Source organism: Equus caballus, chromosome 20 (genome assembly GCF_041296265.1).
Source record: "Equus caballus isolate H_3958 breed thoroughbred chromosome 20, TB-T2T, whole genome shotgun sequence".
In the NCBI taxonomy this organism is placed as follows: Eukaryota; Metazoa; Chordata; class Mammalia; order Perissodactyla; family Equidae; genus Equus; species Equus caballus.
Genome location: NC_091703.1, coordinates 62,885,826 through 62,913,283, shown reverse-complemented (window position 1 = coordinate 62,913,283; position 27,458 = coordinate 62,885,826).

Below are 27,458 nucleotides of genomic sequence, written 5' to 3'. Positions count from 1 at the left end.
TTAATCTATTCTTCTTTAGCCATTATAGAACTTAAAATTCTGCATGAAGTAGAAACAAACATGATGGAGTTGGAAGGGATAGACAAAGGTGCTTTCCACTATCTCTTGACAGTGTATAGTGACCTTAAAAAGTAGAACATATTACTTCTACTGTATTTTAAGCTAAAGAAATAGCTTTAAAAGTAATACAAATAATGTATTAATTTCAACTCCAAACTACTACCTGGAATTCCTGCTGCCAATAAATGTATAATCCTACAACCATAAAGTATAAAAGTGAAAGGCTAAAAATGTCTATAAAGGTAATCTAGATATATACTTTTACTGATGCACATATGCTAAAAGGAAAGTCAACACTGACGTTAGTTAGATTTCTGACTTTAAATGACTACACACACACACACATACTCAAATAAGTCAGAAGAGAATTCAATAAATGGTGATTATAGCTAATAACATTGTATTATATTCTTGAAAATGGCCAAGGGAGTAGATCTTAAATGTTTTCACCTCAAAAAAAATGGTAATTAGTCATTTTGCAATGTGTAAGTGTATTAAATGAACAAGCTGTGCACTTTAAACTTACATGGTGTTTTATGTCAATTATATCTCAATAAAGCTGGGGAAAAAAAGAGAAGTAAAGACAAAGCAACAACATAGTACCCATTTCTTGGCTAACGTTTTTAGTAAACAACTGTCATTTATTTAATATTTATCAAACATTTTCCATTTGTCAGTTACATTAAGGCGTATAACAGAAAAAAAATGCCAATGGAAGAGTCAGAAAATAAACATGTAATACATAACAATGGATGAATGTGGATTGAATTACGAAGGAAAGTTAAGTTGCAATAGATGGGGCACGCAGAAGCACTACTATGCAACTTGATTTGATTTCTTATTCCTGTGACTTTCCCATCCCGTAACAAACCAACTTAATGTATTTCCACTAGTATCATTGTCACCTCTTTGTGAGTACGTTAAATTCTACTATTTCCATCGACTGAGCTAGCCTGGTAAGCACAAGCCACAGAAATAAGATACATGGGGCACGTCAGCAAAGAAAAGAAGTAAACAGTATACATCCAGATATACACAAATGTCACAATTTGGGCAAGAGAAAAAAATCAGCAAATTTAATCAAGATTGAAACAAATCTGTGTATTTCAAAAACATTGAAATCTATTTCTTCTAGGTATATCTGACACGCAAACTGTTAATATGATCACAGTAAAGGACAGTTTTGTTTCCCTGCATCTAGAAAGTCAGTAATTAAATATGTTGCTGTAAAAAAACCCTACATACATATACTAGTTTTGTTTCATTTCAGCTGCATTTTTCATATTCTATGTCTACTCAATTTAACTTAAAAAGTGAATAAATTTCATTATTATTTAAAGGTGTGCCCTATCATAAGGCATTATTTTATTTTTCTTTCAATCCCACTTCCTTTTCTTCTTAACGAATGAACTAATTGCACTTTATTCTAATTAGCATGAAAATATCATTTAAAAAAGTATGCTTCTTAGATTTCTATGACAAAGAAAACATTGCACATGTAGCCCATTTATATTTAGCAATTAAGGTTTGTAAGTTGTAAGGAGTTACTGTGTAATTTATCGCAGAGTGACAGAGAGAGGAAAAGGCAGAGTGAATGATTCATCTGCAGGCTTGTGTTCAAACCATAACTTGCAGAGGCTTCTCTGAGCTGACACAGACTTACTGTGTTATCAACACTCAACACTATTGATATATGAGCTTGCTGTGCGGATCACCATTGAAATCGAACATGACAATGCAGTGATCAATGAGAAGGCTACTGGTCACTGTCGGCAGAGTGTTCTTTATGCTTCGTCTTAGATGACTCAGGGCTTTTTCTCATGCTCTTCCACTCCATCTGAAAGGACTAGATAGGTGTGGATATGTCAAAAAATGCATATATAATTATAAATGCTAAAATAAGTACTATTTAATTCTATTAGCCAAAGTTTTTTGCGCATTTTTTTAATGTGATTCACCTTCAAATAAAGATATTAACAAAGAAATAGCACAAAACACCTATATCTTAAATTTTTTAATTGTGTTGAATTCTCTTCAAATTTGTCTTATGTAATATATTATTTTAAGAATATAAAATTCGCTAGTACATGTACAATCCACTAAATTTCATGTTTCAATATCATATTTATCTACTCATCAGATTTCTCACAATATACATTATCTGGAAGAAATCCAGAAACCGAGATTTATTAGAGAAAATATCTCTAACCAGTGAGGAAAAATGGCCATCACAAACCTTATGTAGGAGAACCATAAAACTATTACAAATTTCCCCACAGTTTAGTCTATTACTTAGAATTATTGTAATGTTAAGCCTACTGAATTGACATGTTTAGTTATCAGATTTGCCCAGACAACCTTCAGGTCTTTCACTTTAAAAGGCACAGAGAGAGAAGCAGATAGTGAAAGAAATTGGCTCTGAACAGGTAGACGTTAAAGGGAAAAGCAATTGAAGCATATGGAACACAATTCACAAATCCACCTGGAGGCAACAAGTGTCAGACCAAAAGACCCGCATACCTCAGTATCTCCTCCTAAAGGCATTATGGCAACTGAAGTTTGTTGAGATTATGTAAAGTCTCTACTGAAGAGAAGTTAATGGTGGATTAATTCATTTAAAGAAGGCAAGACAACTTTCACTCTATTCTAAAACTATGTGCAGAATATCATTTAATTAAAGCAGTGCTCATAGAGATAAGGTGTAGGTATCAGAAACTTGACTACTTAGATTATCACAAACATAGACAGTACCAGAAAAGTAAATATCGCAGAAGCTACTATAAAATAAAATGCATTATTTTTTCTATCTTGTGTACCGGTAATTTGAAAAGAAGCATATATTCTGATGGAGTTAAAAAATTATGTTTTTTATTCCTTGCACAGAAACAGCAAAGCCTGGAATCAGTTGCATACCTAGATGTGATTCTGCTCTAATGAAGGTGCTCAGTGACTCACAGTATTTTCCTTTGTTATTTGAGTGAATGAAATGCAGGGTTCAGGTAATGAATACCCATAACCGGGTATTCACAGATGTTACTATTAAAGTTATTACTAAAATAAGAGAGTCCTCTGACAAAGAACATTGATATCTCTGGCTATATTTTGACTTTGAGCTGCCAAAATAACATAGAGTAAGGAAAATTCTCTTATTTCCTGTCCATCAGTAACTGAGATTTTGTCAAAATTGCATACATCATAAAGACTACATACCAAAAAGAGTTTGCTTCAGACTGGTTTTACTTCCTTTTTTTTTTTTTTTTTTTATGGTGGATTATTTGTACAGTTTTAAATTTTTCTACCAGGATTACAGATTGAGTTTCAGCATAAATATCATTTGAATGTTCGCTAAATAGATGTCGAAAATCTGTTGTGTAATATCAATCACTTGTATTTTTAAAAAGAGAGAGCTTGGTGAAATAGCTATTTGGAGATGATCTTCCTTTAGTCTACTCTATTAGGATTCTTTTTACTTTGTTTTTTCAGTTGCAATTAGTGTAGAGGCCTCCAGGGACTTCCTGAATCTCAGGTCTCAGTGGTGTGTTCCATGCAAAAGAATTGAGTTGGTTTATTTTAATTTGTCCTCATGTCTTCCAACAATGACATATTAACAGTGGTTGGTAGCTCAGGTGCTGACTTCCTGGCATAAAAGGAGACAATCAGATGCTTCTGTTAACAAAAAACCAGACCCATAGCGTGATTCACCATGAAAATCACCAAAGACATCACAGGTCTCTTATATGGTTTTTGTTCTTTCTGGTGCTATCTCAAGAGGGTTTTAGTGCTTTCCTTACCACTTTTGCCAAAATGGGAGGAAATTGTCTGTTTTTTATATCAATCTCCCATTGTCCATTTTTAGAAACTGAGGGACAGAGACAGAACGTACTCATCTTTTATCCTAGTATTTAATATAGCTTCTTTCATGTAGTGAGTCCTCAGGATATAATGAATTAATTAATGTGTTAATGAGTAAGTGAAGAATTAGAAAAAATCCTAGATATTATTTTTCCAAATCTCATACTTTTTATGGATATTGAGCCCAGAAAAGTGTGTTCATGAATATCAAATTCAATATGCATTTTTTAACGACTTCATGCTACAAAGTGCAAAGTAACCTGGGATATACATGATGCAACGTGTTCAGTCATTTCCCTTGGAGGGGTCACCTAAGGCCCTATTTCTGTCATTTCTATTTAACCATATTGCATTTACATTAAGAACAAAGATGAGAACATGCTTTTGCCTTTCTCTAAGTTGATTTGCCTACATGTCCCAAGGTGTCATCACCCATCCTTTCGAGTATGTCATTCTATATCTTTTTTATTTTAAGTATTATTGGACTACTCATATTCATTGAATATTAACTGCTTTTATGCACTCTTACACCAAATATATGTAATTCACTTACATTAAATATTCATAGAATATTTGTTACATGAAATTCACCGTATAATTGAAACACATGGGCATGATTCGGCCTTTGTTATAACCTATGTATTTTGTTGGTCCTAGTCAGCTTTTACAGTGATTAAAATGTTTCTAAACGCTAGCCAGAGGTTATCAGATGTTTACACTCAGTAGAAATTTCATTTTATCTATTTACAAAGCAATTTTTTTAATGCAATAAAGATCTAATTTGCCATATTCATCCCTAGTTTTCTGGGTATCATACCCTGAATGTCCAACAATACACTGCTGCCAATTAAAAAATAAAAAAAAAAGATTTATTCTGGGTTCCTGAGGCTTTTTAAGAGGAAGCCAGTATTTCATCACTGATACAAACTGAGAAGAGGAAAAGAACTCAGAGGCCCTCACCTTAACACGAGAATCCTGCAGGGCACAGAGGACCAATGGCTCTGGGTTTCTTACATTTTCACTACTGATCTCCATACCCCTCCCTATCTTCCAGTTCCATCTGGCTGGGGTGGCCTGTCCTGGACAGGAAGATGAGACACAGATTGTACTTACGCATTTTCTATGCCCAGTGTATAACACGATGCCTAGGATACAGTATTTAAGCAGTGGAAAATGGAATGGCCATAAAGGACTCATGTGACTCCAGCAAAGTAAGGTAAGTTCCTTACACACACAAACTCATTTCATTCTCCAAACATTCTTTTATCCTCATCTGCACATTCTAGATAAAGAAACTTACACAGTAAGTTTTAGAGCAACTGAACAAAAACTCAAGAGTTATTCTTGATACCAAATCTTTCATATTCAATTAGCTTTCTACTCTTTTTCATAATATCACATAAATATCTCTCATATATCTTTCTTCCTCTCATCTGCAATGCCACTGACTTATCTCAGGCCTGAACACTTTGGATCGTTTTATAAAGTGTATTGTCCTAAATATTAGTGGCTATTATTTAACAAAAAGTACGTAATTTAAAAAAAATAAGTTTTGAAAATTCATATTTAGGAAAAGTTAAAAAAATTATCCCATGGGATGGCTTCTATGAACTCTAACATAAAGCCCAGTTTGAATTACAGAGGCAGACATGAAGCATAAACACTTATCCAGACAACAGACTACAGTCTGGAGAATGGACTATGGATATGAAGGAAGACAAATATCTTAACGAATAGTTGGGCAATTGTTGCCCTAATCAAAGCAATCAATCATGAGAACCTAACTTAAATTGGTGATAGTTGGAACACAGAGGGGGAGAAAATTTAAGAGTGATTAAGCTGGTAAAACTGAAAAAAGAATCATTGATTATTGCTGATGGTAATGAAGGAGAGAGAGACTAGCTTGAGCAATGAGGCGTGTGGTAGAGTCATTCATCAATATAGCGCACTCACGAGGAAGAGAACGTTCCGTAGGAGAAACTAAAACCTGGGTTTTAGACTTATATTTTGACTTTTTGTGAGCTATCCAAGTGAGAAAGTAAGCGAATGAATAGATCTGGCTCTCAAGAGGGTAATCAGAAAGGTAGCACCTACGTGGCTCTGATCATCTGAGATTCCCATACTTCGGAGGGGCCGTACTCACTCAGGTAGAAAAATTAGAGTGAGAAGGTGGGAGACGTGGTCCTTGGAAGGGAGTCCATCAAGCACAGTATGTGGGAGATACTACAGCACAGTGAGAGGACAGCTTCTGTTTGTTTTATTTCAATAACTAGGAAAGTAGCAATAACAGAAAGTCAACTTGCTTAAAATCAATTTTATGACTATTAGAATGTAGAATTTAAACTAGATTTTTATAATTTTCAAACTTTTACTTGTCTCCTTTAGATAGATACAAAAATTAAGTCCTACTTGAATGCTGATACTTATCCAAAACGTGGACCATTAAAACTATACTGTTGTAAGTCGCTGCTTTTGAATTTCCAATGTTTTATTGTCTTAAAATATTTTAACTATATCACATGCTGTATGATCGTGGCATGGATTCTTTCAGAATCAATCTTAGTTTTGCCACTGCATTGGTTATATCATCCAGAAGTGCCAAATATTGTAGAGTTACTTATGGTATACTCATTATGCAGGTAAATTATGGTCATCTTACTCTTTCAGGAGCCATTTTAAGACATTGTTTATGTGAAATACAGGCAGAAAGCTCAATAAAGACGTTGTTATGAACTTTTTCACATTTATGAAAGGAAAGCTGAATTCTTAAATCTTTCCATGGCCCCCAATTAGATTATACACTATGCCTAGGGGACGGAAAGAAGAGACAGAATTCAACAGTGAATCTTTTCTAAAAGAAATTCAGCGTAGTTTGAAAGAGACAGATTGTAACAAGACAGCAGTTCTACGCATCTATTTGTGCAATTTGCCTCAACAGTTTTTTTTCTTTCTTAATTGGACTTAAAAGTAAAATCTTTTATAAACAGAAGTAAAGTTTGCCTCAGCATTAAAATACAATGGAGCTGTGAGTTCTCAGCGGGCATTTCAGTGTGCTTCTGGAAAAGCATTTTATGAGTCAGAAGGCGCAGTCATGCAAATAAGATTGAAAACAAAACCTTGCCTGCCTTGCTTATTTGGCTTTTCTACAAGTTGTTTTTTTCCTTTCTTTCTTTTTTCCCAAAAGAAAATGGCCATGTATATTGAAGTTGGGCTGAGTTAAGCATCCAGCAAAAGTGAAAATTTGATCCATCATCCCAAGCATTAGGTTCTTGTTTTTAGACTTTATTTTTTTTAGTGCAGTTTTAGATTCGTAACAAAATTGAGACAGAGGTAGAGAGATTTCTCATATACTTGACCCCACACATACATAGCCTCCCCTATAATTAGCATCAGTCACCAGACCAGTGTATTTTTTTTTACCAAGAATGAACCTGCATTGGCACATCATGATCCCTCAAAGCCTATGGTTTACCTGAGTGTTCACTCTTGGTGGTTTTCAGGTATGTTTTTGATGGGTCTTCTATAAAATTTCTGCTTCTTCTGTGTTAAGGTCATATCTTTGATACTTTGTGTTTTCAAACTAAATGATTTCTTCAACTAATGAACACTTATTGAACATCTTTTTTAAGCGATTTACTCCAGAAGACACTATACAGAGATGAATCAGACTCAAGAATCCGATTTCCCGCCAGTGACTATGTGGCAGGCACATAAACAATCACAGTGGCAGAGAATACGTCCAAAGGACCCTAAAAGAAGTGTGTATCAACACCTTAGAAATTGTCAGGGGTGCGAGACTGTCCCTGTGTCTGCTGGAGGAGGAGAGGGGAGGTTAAGAAAGCTCACAAAGAGAAGCTACGATTTCAGTTGAGTTTGGGAAAAATTAATTTACATATTAAAAAATGGGTATTCTAAACATTACAAACACAGTTCACACTCTAATCAAACATTGTTGGCATGCAATTCATGAAACTACCACAAATCTTTAATGGTTTCTGTTAACTATCAAATGACATTCAAGACATTTAAGATTTACTAACATTCAAGATTTTCCATAACCCAGTCTCAATAAAAACAAAGTTTACTCTATTTACAACCATATGATTCCACTTTTTCACCTTTAACACTCTATTACTGATGTTTTCTCTGACATTTTCACATACAAGATATATATACATGAAATATAATAATATCTGAGTGTTTCCAAGTTGTAAACCAGTGTCTAAATATGCAAACGCTGGTCCAGTTTGTCCTTACTCTGGAGCCTCATAATCCTAAATAGTCAACATCCGCGTCACTGTCACTTATTTGGATTTACCACCAAAGTGAAAACCCATTTGTCATTCCAAGCATATGCAAAATATTCATAAAATTGATGGAAACATTATCCAATCTGTGTATCTCAGAAAGCACACTCACTTAGCCAAAGATCCTGGCTCCTCATGGGTCTTCTGAGGACTGACTTAAAAATAAGCCTGAGGGGCCAGCCCGGTGGAGCAGCAGTTAAGTTTGCACCTTTGGCTTTTGTGGCCTGGGATTCGGCGGTTTGGATCCTGGGTGCGGACATACACACCGCTTGTCAAGCCATGCTGTGGCAGGAATCCCACGTATAAAGTAGAGGAAGATGGGCACAGATGTTAGCTCAGGGCATATCTTCCTCAAAAAAAAAAAAAAAAAAAAAAAAAAAAGCCTGAAGTCTCCAAAGGCAAGAGGACAAAGGAGAGGATTCTTCCTCATGGAAGAATTTATCTGCAGCATAAAAGCACTTGACTCATGCTGTAACACCAACACACAACAGGGGCAAATGTAATGGTAGATTAAGAAGGTTGTACTGCAAGCTAGCTTTGTCTGATTAGTTCAGTTTTTTCTTAATCTTAAATATTTTTACAATGGTATACACATATATTCGAATATTTGCTTATTTTGATCATAGATTTCTTGAAGCAATTTTCTTTATAGTGACTTAGAAGTGTGCCAGGATTGATGAGTAATAACTGCAATCTTTTGTGTGTTCTGAACATAGATCTTTTATTTTAGAAATAATTTTAAGTTGCTTTTGTGATTTATCAATCATACAATTATATGCTTTGAAGATAAAAATACGTTAATATTTCTTCTGAAATGTCGGCACTTGGGTCAAAGGCAATATTCGCCCATTAATATAACAAACCAAACAAAGAAAACAATTTGGTGTTGGTGAGAGGCTGCCTGGGATGAAAGCAGAAGTAAGGAGGTTGCTACAGATTAAATCCGAAGGACTTGAGGACCTTTGCAATTGACCTGGACCCAGATTATCCGCGTGCAGAATTCATTTTTTTCTTGCTAGAGATGGAAGGAAATGTAAGATTCTGGAAGAAGAATACTTTTTCTGTTATGAGTGATAATCTCTCAAAAGTACCTTAACACTTCACAATTTCTATCTGCTGACTATTTAAACGCTATAAAAGCACAGTAATATAAATAGAGCTTTGAATCACTTTAATTCATTTTTGCAAAAGGGAGAAAAATAAGATTAATTAACTAAATACTTACTGAGAATCAACTTTATGCTGTAGACACAAAATTAAAAACCATTACCATTAAGATGCTCACAGCCCAGAGGAGAGATGAAACAGTCCTATCACTGCTGGAGAACTTTGATCTTCTTCAGGCAAAGTCTCCAGACTTTGTTTTTACAAATCCTTTAACAAAGAAATGCTGACTTCAAGGCTTCTCTCAACACAGACATTGAAATATATTTCCTGTATATGGCTCCATGGTAGTATTCAAAACGTGGTCCAGTCTTTCCCAGGCTCCCCTAAACTTTCAGTGGTTCTACAAGCTCAAAACTATTTTTATAATTATACTAAGACAACGTCATCCGCCTGTCTGGCTCTCAGTCTGTCTTGAGTATACAGTGAATTTTCTGAAGGCTACATCATATGTGTTGAATGAGAAGAGAAGATAGCCTTCTTCTATTCAGACAAGCATCAAAGAGACTTACATGTATGTAAAATAAAGCTGCTCTTTTCGCTAATCTATTGGTTTAGAAAATGTGGTTACATTTTTATCTGTGCTAAACTAATAAATAGGTAAATATATCTAGAAATCTAAATGATTAATTGTATAAAATAATCATAACATCTGTTATTTTGGATATAAAAAAATTAAAATTCTTGAGCAAAATTAAATAAGAGAGGATAATTTGTAAAGCAATATTTTAGCTACCAGCTTACTTTTTAGGATTAACATAAAAATATTGGTTAATTAGGTTTTATTATTTATGAATATTAAATTTCATGGGCAGCCATTAATTGTATAATTTCCAATTTGTAAAGAAAATAGAAAGAGGAAAAGAAAATAACCCGTGTAATAGCAGAGTAAAAATAGTCAAGAAAAAAGACAGAGATTTTAAGACTGATAAAAAAGGAAAGACAACTGTTTCCTGCATGAAACAGAACGTAAAAAAATATTTGTAAATCATATATTTGATGTGTCTGGTACCCAGAATATATAAAGACCATTTCAACTCAATAACATAAAGGCAAATAACCTAATTTTAAAAATGGACAAAGGACTTGATTAGACATTTTCCCCGAGAAGATATACAAATGGTCAATAAGCACAGGAAAATATTCTCAACACTGTTAGTCATCAGGCACATGCCAATCAAAACCCACAGTGAGCGACTACTTCACACCCACTAGGACAGCTATCATCAAAAAGGAGAAAATAACAAATATTGGCAAGAATGTGGACAAATTGGTACCCTTGTACATTGCAGATATCAATGTAAAATGGTTCAGCTACTGGGATAATTTGGTGGTTCCTCCAAAAATTAAATATAGAATAACTTCGTGACCCAGCAATTCCATTTCCACATATATGGTGATATAATTGAAAACAAGTACTCAAACTACTACATTTGCACACATGTTCATAGCAGCACCATTCACAACAGCAAAAATTTATGCCCCAAATATCTATCAGTGGATGAATGGATAAAGAAATTGTAGTCTATAGATAAAATGGAATATTATTCAATCATAAAAAGGAGTGAAGTACTGATACATACTACGACGTGGATGAACTTCAAAAACATTATGCTGAATGAGAGAAGCTAGACAAAAAAGGTCACATATTATATGATTCTACCTATGTGAAATATCCAAAATTGGTAAATCACAGACAAAGAAGGTGGATTGGTGTACGTCAAGGATCAGAGACAGGGACAAACGAGGCACAACTGCTTAATGTGTGCTGGGTTTACTTTTAGGGTGATGAAAACGTTTTGGAACTGGATATAGGTGGTGGTTGTACAACACTGTGAATGTGCTAAATAAGACTAAATTCTTCACTTTAAAAAGGGTATTTTGTGTTATGTCAATTTTACCTCAATTAAAAATGTAAAAAAATAAAAAGCAAAACCAAAACTAGTTGTTTCAGCTGCAAAATTGCTCCGGGTGAATCTTTTCCAGGCCATAATTCCATCAGCAATTTCATCTCCTGGGAGGCGGCTAAAAATATCAAATCTTAGGCCCCTCCACAGACCCACAGAGTCAGACTGAATTTTGAGAAGATCCCCAGGGGAATTACGTGCCATTCAACACTTGAGAATCGCTGCCCCGAGGCATTGCTGCAGGAATTGACATGTGAACCACGTTACCTTGGAATATCGTTCATCCCAGTATTTCAACGTATGACTGGTTTCACATTAAAGATGATAAATAGATTATTTCAGTGTTTCCCAACATGTTAAATCATAAGAGTCTGGGAAAGTCAGTTGATACATTGATAGATAGGACAGCTAGGTACAAGTTCTTTAGGTTTGGGAATTAGGCAAGTTTAGAAAAACTTATATCAAGGCATACAAAATAAAATTTATCTAAACTTTTACTTGTAATAACAAGTCACTGAGAAATTCTTTTGATTTAGGGAGAGAGCTCAGTCCTTTCCCCTGTATCCTTGGAGTTAAAAAGCCCAACATTCATTCTTTCCTCCTTTTAGGAATGTTTAGGTTGAATGATTTGCGAAGCATCTATCCAGGTCATCACCCATCCTACTTCCCCCCTAAAAATAATACAGCAAATTATTGAGGGGAAAACCCGTATCTATATTTGGTTTCTAATTTTTTACCTGTTTTCAGTCTCTAACCAAGTAGACATTTTTGGAAGTGTGTCCAAGTTGCTATCACGTTATCCAATTATACTTCCTGGTAATTATCTTGAATGTAGGTTTACATTTTATTACTTCACACAAAAGTTTCTCAAGCTTCGTAGCTACCCTGCCAACTCTAGATGTTGGAAGCAAACATTGATATTTGGTATTTTATACACATTTGGGGAGACGAGTCTTGGCTTTCTCTTCAAGTCAGAAGAAGAAAGAAGCAAAGCCTAGCTTTAGAGAAATGGTTTAGGAGGACTAAAATAAAATTCTGAATTTGAACTGCCTTCCATGCCATGAATAATGAAAAAGAATTGATTTTATACCACTACGGGAAAACTGAAATTCCCCAAAGCATCAATTTAACAAATCTATTTGCAAAATAATTCTGAAAGTATCAGTTGCTTTAAAGAATGAAATTATTCCTTGCCAAATTGAGAATACTGCTTTTCTTCTTCTTTTTGTTTGTTTATATTCCAAGAGGTTTCTCTAGAAATGTATTAATTGCAGCATCATTTGTGGCTTATTAATTTGCCAATGAAGATTATCAATTATTATTTATGGATACTCAGAACAATGAAAAGAACAGATGGAGAAAGATGACTGTGTCGAGCAATCCAGTAATCTGATCATTTTATGTCTTTATTAGTCTCGATAATGTAAGCTTCACAAAGTCAGGGCTTTTTCAATATTTTTATTTTTCACAGATATATCTCCAAGACCTAAAACAGTGCCTGGCCAATATTCAATACACTCATTGGTTGAATAAATGAATGGTGGATGCAAAACAAAACTAATTTCGTACAGGAACTGTTTCCTCATCACTGTTGTCAATCTTCCTCAAGCATATCTCCAGCTAGTATTCCTAAAGAAATTCAGATAGAAAACTTGATAGATATAGATATACATATCTTCTGATTTCACTGGCAGACATTTGCGCTGAATTAAAATACATATATAGGTGTCTGAGAATGACAGGTGGAAAACATGAAATATGTATTTCTGAGATTTAGCATGGGTCACCAAGGAATTTTGTCAAGATCAATTTGTGATATCAAGGAATAAGGCAAAGCCAAGTGACAAGATGGGAACAAAAACTTTTAAGGCAACATGTTAAGGGTATCAGCAACAATTTACTTTAGTATTTCTCTTCTGATATATTTCCTTCCACCCTTATCCCCTGTGGATGGCTCTGCTCATATACGTGGAGGGGAGTGATGTCTGTGGAACATGATTGGGTAAATCTGCCTTATTGGAAGCTTGAGAAAGCTTCGCTCTCAAAGAGTGGCTTAAGCCTGAGCATGGATTGAGATGTTATGGGGGGAACCGATAACATCAACTAGGTTCTCCCCCTCCTATGTTGCTGTGCTTTTGGTTGATCATCAGTATATTAAGGGCTATCGGTACAGGGAAACAGGTCCCATAAGTCTTAAAACATTCCAGTCAATAGATCTGAAAAAAGGATAATGATCAATTGATTGTTCTACTTATTCCACTTGAGCAGAGTTTTGTGTCATACTAACTCATAATGTCCAGGTGTGCCTGGGGGTTCTCTGGTCTTGAATTGTATGGCATCTCTCCTGAATTTAGCCATGTCTTAGAATGGAACACATGAAAGGAAACATGGCTACTCCAGGTCAAGGACTGCCCAGGGTCCCTACTTTGACATCTGGTTCCAGACAGGATATTTCCCTTGGCACATAGGTCAAAAAAGTGTTATGACAATTTTCCCAGGAAAGTGATTCATGAAGTGAATTCTTCAAGATTTGCCAACTTGGTATCTATTTCAAATATATAAATCTGTTTACTTCAGTCAAATCAGTAAGAAACATTCAAAATTTCAAACATATTCTATGCAGATAAAATAGCCACCTACTTAAGATTTTTAAATAATAAACTGCTTGGGAATAGGTAATTTTTGCAAATGGTCATTTCTAAAATATACTTGGGCAATATCCTTTAATACGCCAGTACAGGGTGAAACACAAAAGTTATATACTTGTGGTAGTTTTATTATTAAGGATTCAGAGAAAAATAGAGAAATATTGAGACTGTAGAATCAAATAGGTCTAGACAATTATGTGATATGAAATGCATATAATTCTATGGACAAATGTGAGTATATAAAGAACATAAAAATGACAAGAGGATCACAACAAGGGCCAGTAGTATTTAAAAATGGATTTTTAAAATTTTTTGAGGAAGATTGGCCCTGAGCTAACATCTGTTGCCAATCTTCCTCTATTTTCTGTAGGATACCACCGTAGCATGGCTCGCTGAGTGACGCTAGGTCTGCACCCGGGATCCGAGCCTGTGAACTCCGGGCTGTTGAAGCGGAGCATGCCAACTTAACCACTGCGCCACTGGGCCTACCCCTAACAATGGAATTTTGAAAGCCTAACTTTAATCTTTGAAATTGTCTATGTTTTAATTATCTTTCTCTAATAATATTTAAAGATCTTTCTTTGTATGTGGGTTATCTCAGACGGACTAAAAGAACCTCTGCCAAAATGTACACCTCCAAATTTTATCACCTTCTTCAGGATAACTTTTTTTTTTTTTTAGGAAGATTAGCCCTGAGCTAACATCTGCTGACAATCTTCCTCTTTTTGCTGAGGAAGACTGGCCCTGAGCTAACACCCACGCCCATCTTCCTCTACTTTATATGTGGGATGCCTGCCACAGCATGGCTCGCCAGGCTGTGCATAGTTTCTGTGGAACTAAATGATCAGATATAAGTAGGAAGGGGACAAATACACGACATTCCCCTCAGGAGCTGTAACTTCCCTGTGGTACAGAAGTGGAGACAATTGGCCAGTTCAGGGTCATTGAGAACACCTTGGAGCATGAGGGGGAAGATAGCAATCCAGTGACATCTGAATCCCGAGACAATTCCTGTCTCTGCTTCTTACCCGCTGTGCCAGTGTAGGCTGCTTATTTGAATCGCAATCTCAGTTTTCTCTTCAAAATAATTGCATCCTATTTGATAGGGGAAGAGTTGCCCCCAAGAGTGAAAATGTAACCCAGTGACGGTTATTTAGTAAAGAATGAACAGGTCCACCATCCCTTATACAAAATGAGCATTGAAAACTGAGTATTTCTTCTACAACTGTGGTGCCAAAACACATTTGGAAGTAAACTTGACCTGAGGGCATTTATAGTTCTTCTTTATCCTATTTATTGTGAATGTTCACACATTTTATTTCAGAATGTTAATATGTTTGATAAGAGGAGTTTCCCAGACTCTGGTTTTGCAGGTTATGTTGTAGTCACTTTATTATGCAGTATAATTGTTGCATAATATTGGGAATATTTCTCCACACTTATCTGAAAAAAATACAGTTAAGTTAAAAAAAAGGGGGGAAATTTTCCATTTATACATTGCTTGTAAAAACTGGTCATATTTGAGTTGGGTTCCCTGACTCTTGGCTTACTGAATGTCATATAGCATCACATCATAGTTTGTCTGGTTTTATTTACTATTATTATTTTACATATCTGTGTCCCTCCCACTACACAAAGTCTCCTTGAGGAAAAGATGTCTTTCTTTTACATTTCTTTTGCCACAGCACCAGCCATCTGCTTTATCAATGAGAATCTCACTAAATAGTTTCTGAATTGAACCCTACTGGACTTTCATCTTCCTGCCTTGCCTCTCTTCCAAACTCTGGGATTTGAATTACACCTCATAAACCTATTCTCAGGACTGAGCACCTCAAGTTTCCCACTCTGCAGTTCCCAGAATACAATGCTCTAGCCAGTTGTCGCCAGTGGACCTTTGATCTGTGTCTCGTCTTGCACTGCAATGATCTGGAATACATTCCAGACCTCAGCCTCTCATCAACAGCTCATTTCCCTATTCACATTTATTTCTGTTTTTGCCTTTACCTCTCCATTCAAATACATGTGTTGAGTTTCAGGGATCTTTGTAAATATTGGGTCTTTAGTGATCTTACTAAAAGCAGACACCTAAGCAACTAACGTCTCTATACTTCTTCGCCATTTATAAAATCAGTGGTTCAATTATTTAAGTTCAGACAAGCAATTGCTTTTGCTGTAATGTTTCCTCTTTAGTTACCCATTCATCAGTGCCAATGAGCACTGCTTACTGCAAATCATTAGCTCGAAAATAAATGAACTGTAGTTGTAGAAAACAACTTTAAAACACTATAACTCAGAAGTGAAAGCAATGAGTTATTTATTTTTAAAGCACAGAAACGTCTGATGAAATGTATATTGCAGAATCATTATTTGATAAGTATCCTTTGCATTATTAAACAATTCTCTTATATTTGTTTTGATAATGGTAGAGAGATAGCACCATTAAATTTAGGCTTCGAAGGACTGTGGAAGCTATTTAATGAGGTAGAGCTCATAAGTATTTTCTCATATACACCAAAACTATATTTATTTTTAATCCCTTAACAGACCACTAGGAAATTAGAAATATTTACCAAACACCTCTGCAGATCTATTAAATATTGTGTATTTTGTCCCATGGAATCTCTTTTTATTCAATCTTCATTTTGCCCCAAGTAGAATTACTTCAGTTAGGATAGCCAGATTTAGCAAAAAAAAAAAAAAAAAGACACAAATTTGAAATTCAGATGAATAAATACATAAATAAATAATTTTTAGAATAAGTATTTCACATGCAAAGCATTGGGCACACCTTATATTTAAAAATTGTTCATTGTTTATCTAAATTTCAAGTTCAATGAGATAGTCTTTATGTTTTCTGGCAATCCTAACTTCCATATTAGTAGATTATTCAAAACAAATTATACCAATGATGAAGAAATGGAGAAAACAGGATATCATAATAGCGTTTTCAGAAAAAATTTTAAAAATATAAAGAACTAGGCAAAATCATGTTCTCTAGGACATGGACAAGCAATCTCACACATCTCGTTCGTCTATTACATATAGTAAAAACATTGCTACTTATTGTGGTGATTTTTAAAAGTTTTTTTCAAGTAAAATGCAAAAATAGGCATATATGTAAATCATAAGCAGGTAACCCAATAATTATTCAAAGTAACCATTCTCGATTTGAACAAGTACTTCAGTCAAGATATAGATATTAAGAATGTTCCATGTGTCTCCTCCTACTCACTAACTCTTCATCCCTTTTGAAAGGTAACCACTAATTTCTAACACCATAGATTAACTAGGCTGTTTCACCCTTTATACAAATCGATTTATATAGTATGTTTTCCCTAGTGTCTACAGTTTTACATTCAATATTACATTTGCAACATTTATCTAATTCAATATCATAACATCATATTCATGTAGCAATAATCAATTCAACTTATTTGTCATATATTATTCCACGTATGAGTACAATATAATCTATCTATTTGACTCGATAGATATTTGGGCTATTTCAAGGATTAGATACAATGAATAATAAATAAAGATGCTGTGAACATACTTACAGATGTCTTTTAGTGAATGTGACACATGCATTTCTGATATATAAATACATATATAACATACACACACCCGCATTTCTGATTAATACACACGCACACATATACTCATTTTCTATGTTATAGAGTGTGTGTATACTCACCTTTAGTAAGTTGAAGTAAATACAAGTATATTCAGCTTCAATAGCTCCTGTTAAACAGTAAGCTGAAGTCACTCCAACTCAAATCTCTGACAGTTACCTCTGCCCACATCCTCACCAAAACTTGATAGAGTCAGACTGTCTAATTTTAGCCACTACAGAGTGTGAGTTGTGGTAACAGATTTTAGTCTTTGTCTGATTACTACTGAGATTCACTAGATTTTCATAAGCGTATTGGCCATTTAAATATTCTCTTATGTTCAAGCCTCTAACTCGTTATACTAGTAGTTCTGTCATATAACGATGATAAGATATACACCCATATCAGATATATTTCATACCTCATGGATTTTTTTTCTTTGGGCTTTCACTTTGTCTTTTGATAATCATAAGTTATGAAAAAATGTGTCCAATTTATCAATCTTTTCCTTTATAGTAAAATCTTTCAGTGTCTTTCTTAAATAATCTTTTCCTAACCCAGGGTCATGAGGATACATTTCTATGTTATATTCTAGAAAGTCATTGCTTGGTATTTTCCATATAAGTCTAGACAACACATTAACTTGAGATTGCTTTATAGTGTGAAGTATATGACAAGACTAATTTGTATTTTTCTTAAGAATATCATTAAAAAATTAGCCTAATATATAATCCTGTTTCTGGTCTTTCTATTCTATTTTATAGTCTATTTCTCTTGAAACCAATACTACATAGTCTTATTTGCATTATCTTTATAAAAATTCTTGATATTCTTACGATATTTTTTCTCCATTTACTTATTATGAGACTGATGTGATATTACTGTCATTTACTTCAGCTCTCTCTACATATATGATATTCCACAAAATATTATTTGGCCTGACTCAGAGTTCACTCAATGTTACTGCCCTATCTCTTGAGTATTTGTTGAAAACAATCAGTGACAAACTGTTAAATATCATAGCTGCTGAGACAGTGATAGTAGTTGGGAAAATCAGGAACAAAATAGAAACCCAATAATTCTATATCCAGTAAAACTAATTTTCAAAAGCTAAAGAGAAATGAAGAGATTCCAAGATAAACAAAGAACTGAGAGAATATGTTTCTGGCATTCCTGTCCTCCAAGAAATACTGATGGAAGTCTTCAGGCTAAAGATAGTCTTGAATCCATAGAAGAGATAAAAAGCACTGGCAAAGATAACCTCATAACCAAATAAGTGAATTTAAAAGACAATTTAAACTTAATTTGTTTGTAACTTTTTTTACATCTTTTCAAAACTAAAACTTCATGCAACACTGGACATACTAGTTCTATTCCTGATCTTATAAGGAAAATATTCAGTTTTATCAACAAGTATGATAATAGTTGTGGTTTGTAGATGCCCTTTATCAAGCTGAGGAATTTCAGTTCTATTCTAATTTTGTTGATTGTTGTTATCATAAAACAACTCTGAGTTTTCTCAAATACTTTTTCTTTATCTATTGAAATGATCGTGTTGTGTATGTCCTTGAATTCTGTTAATGTGGTTTATTAAATTGATTGGTTTTATAGATTGAAATTTCCTTACATTCCTGGGATAAAACACATCAGTCACGGTGCATGATCTTTTTTTATAAGTGACTAAACTTGTTTTGCTAGTATTTTGTTGACGAGTTTTGCATCTACATGCATAAGATGTATTGGTCTGTACTGTTCTTTCCTAGTGATAGCCTTGTCTGGTTATGGCCTCAGGGTGATGCTGCAAACAAGGAATATGCATCCTCTTCTAATTTTTGAAGACTTTGTGAAGAGTTGGTATTAATCTTTCTTTAAACATTTGAAAGAATTCGCCAGTGAAACCATGTGGTTCTGGGCTTTTCTTTTTGTGAAGTTTTTAATTACTAATTCAATCTTTTTACTTTCTACAGATATTTAGATATTTTCAAATTTTGTAATTCTTCTTGAGTAAGTTTTGGTAACTTGTGTCTTTCTACAAATCATCCATTTCATTTAGGTTATCTAATCTGTTGGCATGCATTGTTTATATCTTTCTTGTAAAATACTTTTGATTCCTACAAGGTCAGTATCAAAATGTTGTCTTTCACTCTTGATTTTAGTAAATTCGGGTTTTTCACATTTCATCTTGGGAGCTGAAAAATGACAAGGTGGTGAGTTCCCTGGATTTTCTTTTTTTTCTCATATACTCCAATGTGGGTGCTGGAGAAACCACAAAGCTGGGTACTGCAAGGGATGTAGACAAAGAAATTTCTAACAAAAGTCTACTCTCTCTAGCTAAAAGACCAGGAAAAGGGGGCCAGCCCCATGGCTGAGTGGTTGAGTTCATGCACTGCGCTTCAGAGGCCCAGGGTGTGGACATGGCATCATTCAACAAGCCACACTGAGGCAGCGTCCCACATGGCACAACTACAAGGACCCATAGCTAAAAATATACAATTGTGTACTGGGAGGCTTTTGGGAGAAAAAGGAAAAATAAAGACTTTAAAAAAATAAATAAATAAAAGACCAGGAAAAAGACAGATGCAGTCTAACTTTCAGACGATTACTAACAAGACAGTAAACTTTTAGACAATTACTGCTCTACTCCAGCCAAACACCACAGAAGACATATGGTTCTACCCCCATCCATGTCAGCAAAGGCCAAAGGGGAACCTAGACTTCCACTTCACTAGCTGTAATGAGGAGCCCTAAAATTCCAATCAGGAAAATGTTAGAGAAGGCCAAGAAGTGAGCCAAGACTTCCATCTCTACTAGGCAATAATGAACACCTGCACTTCCAGAGATGAGCCCAGTGGAAATTGTTTGGGGAGCATAGACTTTCATCCTCATGTAGGGAGGGACATAATGAAGGGACAGTCTCAAAGAAGGTCTCGTAGAGAGTCAGGATTTTTACTCTATTCCTGTGGGAAGAAGTAAGGAGGCACTCTTATTCATCCCAAACAGGAAGGCATCAATGGAAGCCAAGTAGGGAGCTAAAATTCCAACCTCCACATGAGTCATAAGCCCACCCACCCAGTTGTCAACAGAGGCCAAGTGGAGAAGCTAGACTTGTACCCCTACCTCATATAAGGAAGCGATGCCCGCCCTTCCTCTGCTGAGGCTGTCGTAGAAGAAGCTAGTTAAAACAGAATGTTTAAGTAAGATCCAGTCTCATAAAATAATATTCACAATGCCCAAGTTTCAATCGAAAATCATACACCATACCAAGAACTATAAAGATCTCAAAGTTAAAAAAAACGACAATCAATGAGTACTCATACCAAGAGGACAGAGATATTAGAACTATCCAACAAATATTTTAAAGTACTCATCATGAAATTGCTTCAAATAGCAATCACCAACATGCGTGAAACAAATGAAAAAGTAGAAAAACTCAGCAAAGAAATAAAGTTTTGGCAAAGAACTTAAAAACATGAAGAATCAAATGGAAATTTTAGAATGAAAAAGTAAAATAGCTACATTTAAAAACAAAATCTCAATCGAGGGGCTCAACAACAGAATGGAGAGGAGAAAGGAAATAACTAGTAACCTAGAGAGAGAAAAACAGAAAATAATCCATCCCCAACCCCCCAAAAAAGGCTGAAATCCCCCAAAGAGTCTGAGTGTCCTGGAGGACTATACCAAATGATCAAAAAATCTGTGCCATGTACTTCTGGAAGGAGAGGAGAAAGAGGGCGGGCCTGAAAAACATTTAAATAAATAATTCATCTGACAGAACTTGACAGAAAATTAGCAAGAATTTGGAAGACACCATAAACCAACAGGATTTAACCAATATTTATAGAACCGTTGATGGAACAATAGGATATACATTCGTTTCAAGTTCCCGTGGAGCATTATATTAGACAGACCATATCCCAGGCGATGAAGCAAACCTTAACACATTTAAAATAATGGAAACAATGCAGAATATTCTCTCTGTTCACATAGAATCAACTAGAAATAAATAACAGGGAAATATTCAAACACTTGGAAACTATCAGTACAGTTCTAAATTATCCATGGATCAAGGAGGAATCTCAAGGGAAGTAAAACAATCTTTTTAACTGAATGAAAATAAAATACAATGTATCAGAGCATTGCTAAGAGGGGAAAGTATAATAAAAATGCGAACATTAGAAAAGAGGGGGGCCAGCCCCACTGCTGAGTGGTTAAGTTCCCACGTTCTGCTTCAGTGGCCCAGGGTTTTGCCAATTCGGAACCTGGGTCCAGACATGGCACCACTCATGAAGCCATGCTGAGGTGGTGTCCCACATGGCACAGCCAGAAGGACCTACAACTAGAATATACAACTATGTGCTGGGGTCTTTGGGGAGAAGAAGAAGAAAAGAAAACAAAAAAATGAAGAATGGCAACAGATGTTAACTCAGGTGCCAATCTTAAAATAAAAAAAAAGAAAAGAGGAAAAATTTCATATCAATAATCCAAGCTTCCAATTCGAGAACCTTAGAAAAAGAAGAGTATAAGTCCAAAGAGAGCAGAAGGATGTAAATAATTAACATAGAAAAATAATAGAGAAAATCAATGAAGCAAATAGCTGGTTCTTTGAAATTTTTAATAAAATTAAGAAAGTCCTAGCCAAATTGATGATGAAAAAATTAGAGAAGATGTAGATAACCAATATCAGGACTGAAACTGGGAATACTAGTACAGACCCTTCAAATATCAAACAATAACAAAGAACGCTATCTAAAACTTCGCACACATAAATTTAACAACCTTGATGAAACGGAGCAATTCACTGAAAAACACAAACTACCAGAACTTACCCAAGGTTAAATAAATTATTGGAATAGCTCTATAACTAGTAAGGAAAGTGAATTTGTCATTTAAACGCTACTATAAAAGAAATTTCCAGTCCCAGGTGCTTTTACTGAAAAATCCTACCAAATATGTAAAGAAGAATTAATACCTATTCTAACCAATCTCTCCCAGAAAATACTAGTGGAGGAAACTCTCCCATTTAATTTTATGAAGCTAGTATCCTACTAAATTCAAAACTTGAGAAAGACAATAAAAAAAAAGAATGAAAATTATAAAGCATTATCCCTCATAAATGTAAAGGCAAAAAATTCTCAACAAAATATTATCAAAAGGAATTCGGCAATATATAAAAAGAAATTTACACAGTAACCAAATAGGATTTGTTCTAGGGGTACAACTCTTGCCTATTATTTGAAAATCAATAACATTATACTGAGGGGTGAAAGACTGAATGTCTTCCTCCTAAGATCAGGCAAAGAGCAAGGAAATCAGTTCTTACCATTCTTATTTATTATCATGGTGGATGTTTTACCTGTGCAATGAAGTAAGAAAGATAAATAAAATTTACACAAATCAGAAAGGAAGACGTTAAACTGTCTCTAATGACAGATTACATGATTGTAACCTGTCTAGAGTTGTAATCTGATCTGCATTGGAAATCTTAAGAAATCTAAAAACACCAAAAAAAACCTCTCCAAGAATTAATAAGTTCAGCAAGCTCAAAGGATGCAAAATAAATACCAAAAGATCTTTTGTATTTCCATAGAGTAGTAATGAATATGTGCAACTGAAATTAAAAATAAAATATAATTTAAGGGGCCGACCCTGTGGTGCAGCAGTTAAGCTTGCACGTTCTGCTTTGGTGACCTGGGGTTCTCCAGTTCAGATCCCCGGCATGGTCCTAACGCACTTCTTATCAAGCCATGCTGTGACAGGCATCCCACATTTACAATAAAGGAAGATGGGCACAGACGTTAGCTCAGGGCTAGTCTTCCTCAGCAAAAAGAGGAGGATTGGAAGCAGATGTTAGCTCAGGGCTAATCTTCCTCAAAAAAAAAAAATATATATATATATATCATTTACAATTCCAAAAAATATATATATTGAGATGCAAATTTAGCAAAACCTGTGAAGGATTTGTATACTTAAAACTACACAACATTGATGAAAGAAATCAAAAAAAGATATAAATAAACATACTATATTTATGGATTGGAAGACTCAACATAGTAAAGATGTCAATTCTCCCCAAATTGATGAAAATGTTTAGTGCAATTCCTATCAAAATCCCAGCAAGATATTTTTTAGATATATATAAGATTATTCTAAAGTATACATGACAAGATAAAGGAAATGACTAGTTAAAACAATTTGGGGAAAATAGAATGAAGAGGGAAGAATAAGTCTACTTGACGCCATGACTTATTACACAGCTACAGCAATAAAGACTCTGCTATTTGTGCAGGCATAGACGTGGATCCATGGAATGGAGTAGAGAACCAAGAGATAAACTCACATAAATATGCCCAGACAGTTTTTGACAAAAGCGCAAAAGTAGTGGAGGAAAGATATTCTTTTCAACAAATAGTGCTGGGACATGAAATTTCACAAATCGAACGTCTAATGCAAAAATCACTCAAAATGGATCATAGATTTAAATATAAAGCAAAACCCACAAAATTTTCAGAAAAACATCACAGAAGAAAATTTGGGAAACATAAGCCTAGGCAAAGAGATTTTACAGCAAAAGACAATTAATAAAAGGAAAATTCGATGAGGAGAAGTCAATAAGATAAAAATTGATAAAAGGAAATTTTGATAAGTTGGACAAAATTGATACTTATATTAAATTTAAAACATTGCTCAGTGAAAGACTCTGTTAATAGAATAAAAATACAAGCTACCAACTGAGAGAATATATTTGCAGATCATATATCGACATAGGACTGCTACCTGGAATACATAAAAACTCTCAAAACTCAAGAGTAAACAAACAATTTAGAAAGTGAACAAATGACATGAAGAATTATTTCAGCAAAGAGGATATACAAATGGCAAAAATGCCTATGAAAAGATGTTCAACGTTATTAGCTATTAGAGAAATGCAAATTTAAACCACAATAAGATGTCATCACATACTTATTAAAAACGGCTAGAATTAAACACAATAACAGGACCAAATGCTGGTGAGGATGTGGGGACACCACATCATTCATGCGTTGCTATTTGGAATGCAATGCCGTTAAAACAGTTTGGCTATGTTTTAAAAAACTAAACATGTAACTAACAAACGACCTAGCAATTCCACTCCTGGGCTTTTATCCCAGAGGAATGAAAACTTACGTCCGACCAAAGAGTGTACATCTACATTTGTAGTAGCTTTGTTCATAATAGCCAAAATCTAGTAATCCAGATGTGCTTCAGTAGGTGATCTTAAAAAAACTGAGATGAAAGGATGAACTATTGATATATGCAACATTTTGGAAGAATCTCCAGAGTATTAAGCTGAGTGCAAAAAGCCAATATCTAAGGTTACATACCATATAATTTGATTTATATACAACATTTTTGAAAGGATAAAATTATAAAGATGGGAAATATATTAGTATTTGCCAGTGACTAATGGGGTTTAGGAAAAGGGAGAGAAATGGCGAGGAAGACAGATGGGCAACATGAGGGGTACCTGTGGTGACAGCAATATTCTGCATTGTGGCTGTGTCACTGGAATATCCTGGTTGTGATACTGTAGTATAGTTTTGCAAGATATTGCCTTTCAGGAAAACTGGGGAAAGGGTACATGTCTATATATTTTATTGCAACTGCATGTGACTCTAAAATTCTCAAAAAAATTAAGTTAAAAATAAAGGGAAAAAAAAAGACAAGGAGAGACAGAGCTTGAAGAAAACAGATTGAAAAATAATAATAAAATGTGTGTTCCAAACACTAAATATCCAAGTAAAATGAATTTTAGAAAGAAAGAGAAAACAATGGAGGGAATCTTCAAACAAATAATTAAAGAAAATTTTTCTGAATTATAGAAATTTGATATTTGATTTAAATGTGTCATGTCATCCCCAGCACAGTAAATGGACTCTGTCAACCTGGGTGCTGAAAGCAAAAGGTGAGAGAAGGACTTGGTTGCAGGTAGTTTGTTTGGGAGGTGATTCCTGGGAGGAAAAAGGGGGAGCAGGGAAGCTGGAACACAAAAGCTAACAGAAGAATGTGTGCTCACCGCTATGGACAACTGCCACTCAGTTCCACAGGGCTGTTCAGAAGATGTCCAGGACTTCAGGACTGTACCTTGGCTTCCAGTGCTGCTACTAAGAAGTTTGAGGCCTTTCTGATTTTTGAGGTTATATGTAATTTGATTTCTACCTCTTTGGAAGTTCTTTGGATCTTCTCTTCATCCATAGTGTTCTGAAATTTCATAATGATATACTTCAATTTTGGTCCATATATCAGAGGTTCCCTGGGCCCCACATCATGTCCTCTCAGCCACAATCCTGATTATAGCCATGGCTGCAAAAGATAGTCCCTTACAGTTTATCATCTAAATCATCTCTCCTTAATAAACACCGAGAGTTGTTTTGTTTTGTTTTCTTCCCTGTGGGAGGATTTACATGTAAGTTCAAGAGTCACAATGCTTCTCATGAGCAACACTGAAAGCCAACATGTCAGAGAGCAATATCCTTAAAATTCTAAGGAAAAAAATATTTGCAACTAGAATTCTACAAACAGCCTAGAATTCCATACTCAGTAAATTAGTAATTAAACATAAGATTTCAATAGAAATAATTTTCAGGTATTCAATTCAAAAAGTTTACCTCCACATGCTTTTTGTGGAGAAGGTACAGGAAGCAATGTTTCACATAAATTTAGGGAAGAAACTAAGAAAGATGAAACCATCAGATCTAGTGAACAGGAGATTGAAACACGAAAGAAAGAAAGGGAATTCCTGCAAAAGTATTTGCTTCAGAGTGTTAATGTAAACAGTGACTGTTGCTCTATTCAAAATTATCCTTTAACTGCCCCAGGCTGATGAAAACCAGGAAGCAACATGTGCTTATGGAAGTGGATTTACCTCAAGGCTAATAAAATTTAAATGTGTGGAGTCTTAGTCTTGTGTTCATATGTTCACGTACTTTTTGTAAAGTTTGCAAAAGTAAAATATTTTAATTGCAATTTGTAAAGAATATTGTTTCTTTCCACTTAAATTCCCATTGATCTTGTTTTCCACCATTTTGGTAGTGCTACAACGACCATGGGCATTTTCAGGACCTGGCTAAGGAGTGGTTGATTTAGTAACCTCTAAGTAACTAGTTTGGAGGTAATGGGCTATGTTTTTAAGATTCTCTTCATTTCTGTGAGTTGTAAAGTCACAGATAGCTATTTAGGTGTGGGGACGGTGTCCAGTTATACGCCTACTGTTCATTCCAGCTGCAACGTTACATGGATATAAGCCAGAGTCATATTAAGATATGATGCATCATATGCAAGATAGCACTGAAGAATGTGTATAATAGAGGAGAAATAGGTTTAAATTATTTTAAACTACACTGTGAGAAATTCTCCCACATCTTACATCTCATGTATGGAAAATCTGATGGACTTTTTCTGTAATTTGGTGATCATACAAAAAATTTACATAACATTGTCAATAACACATTGTAACCCTAAAAATATTTCTAAATTATAAATAATTTCAAAATTAACATATTTTATAACATTAAAAAACCATCATAGGAAAATGACTGAACTGTCTTTCTAAGCCCCTTATAGAAAAAACTATTTTCTGTTTGTCACCATATAAACAATCAATAGGATAGAGCAAAAAGCACATAGAAAACTATTATAAATGTTTGTTAGGCAGTTACCTAATTCAAATATCATGTTATTTTCTAAATTTTATAATATTTATGGCATTTCTCAGCTTTTACATAAAATGTGTTATGATTTATTTACTTGTTTGAAATAAGTACACAGTTTACTTATTTCATAAAGGTGGCCCCTCCTTCAAATTGCATAAACTTCAGGAACCACATGGGGATTTTGCGAGCTGAGAGGGGCAGGGAGGCAAGGAGGAGGGCG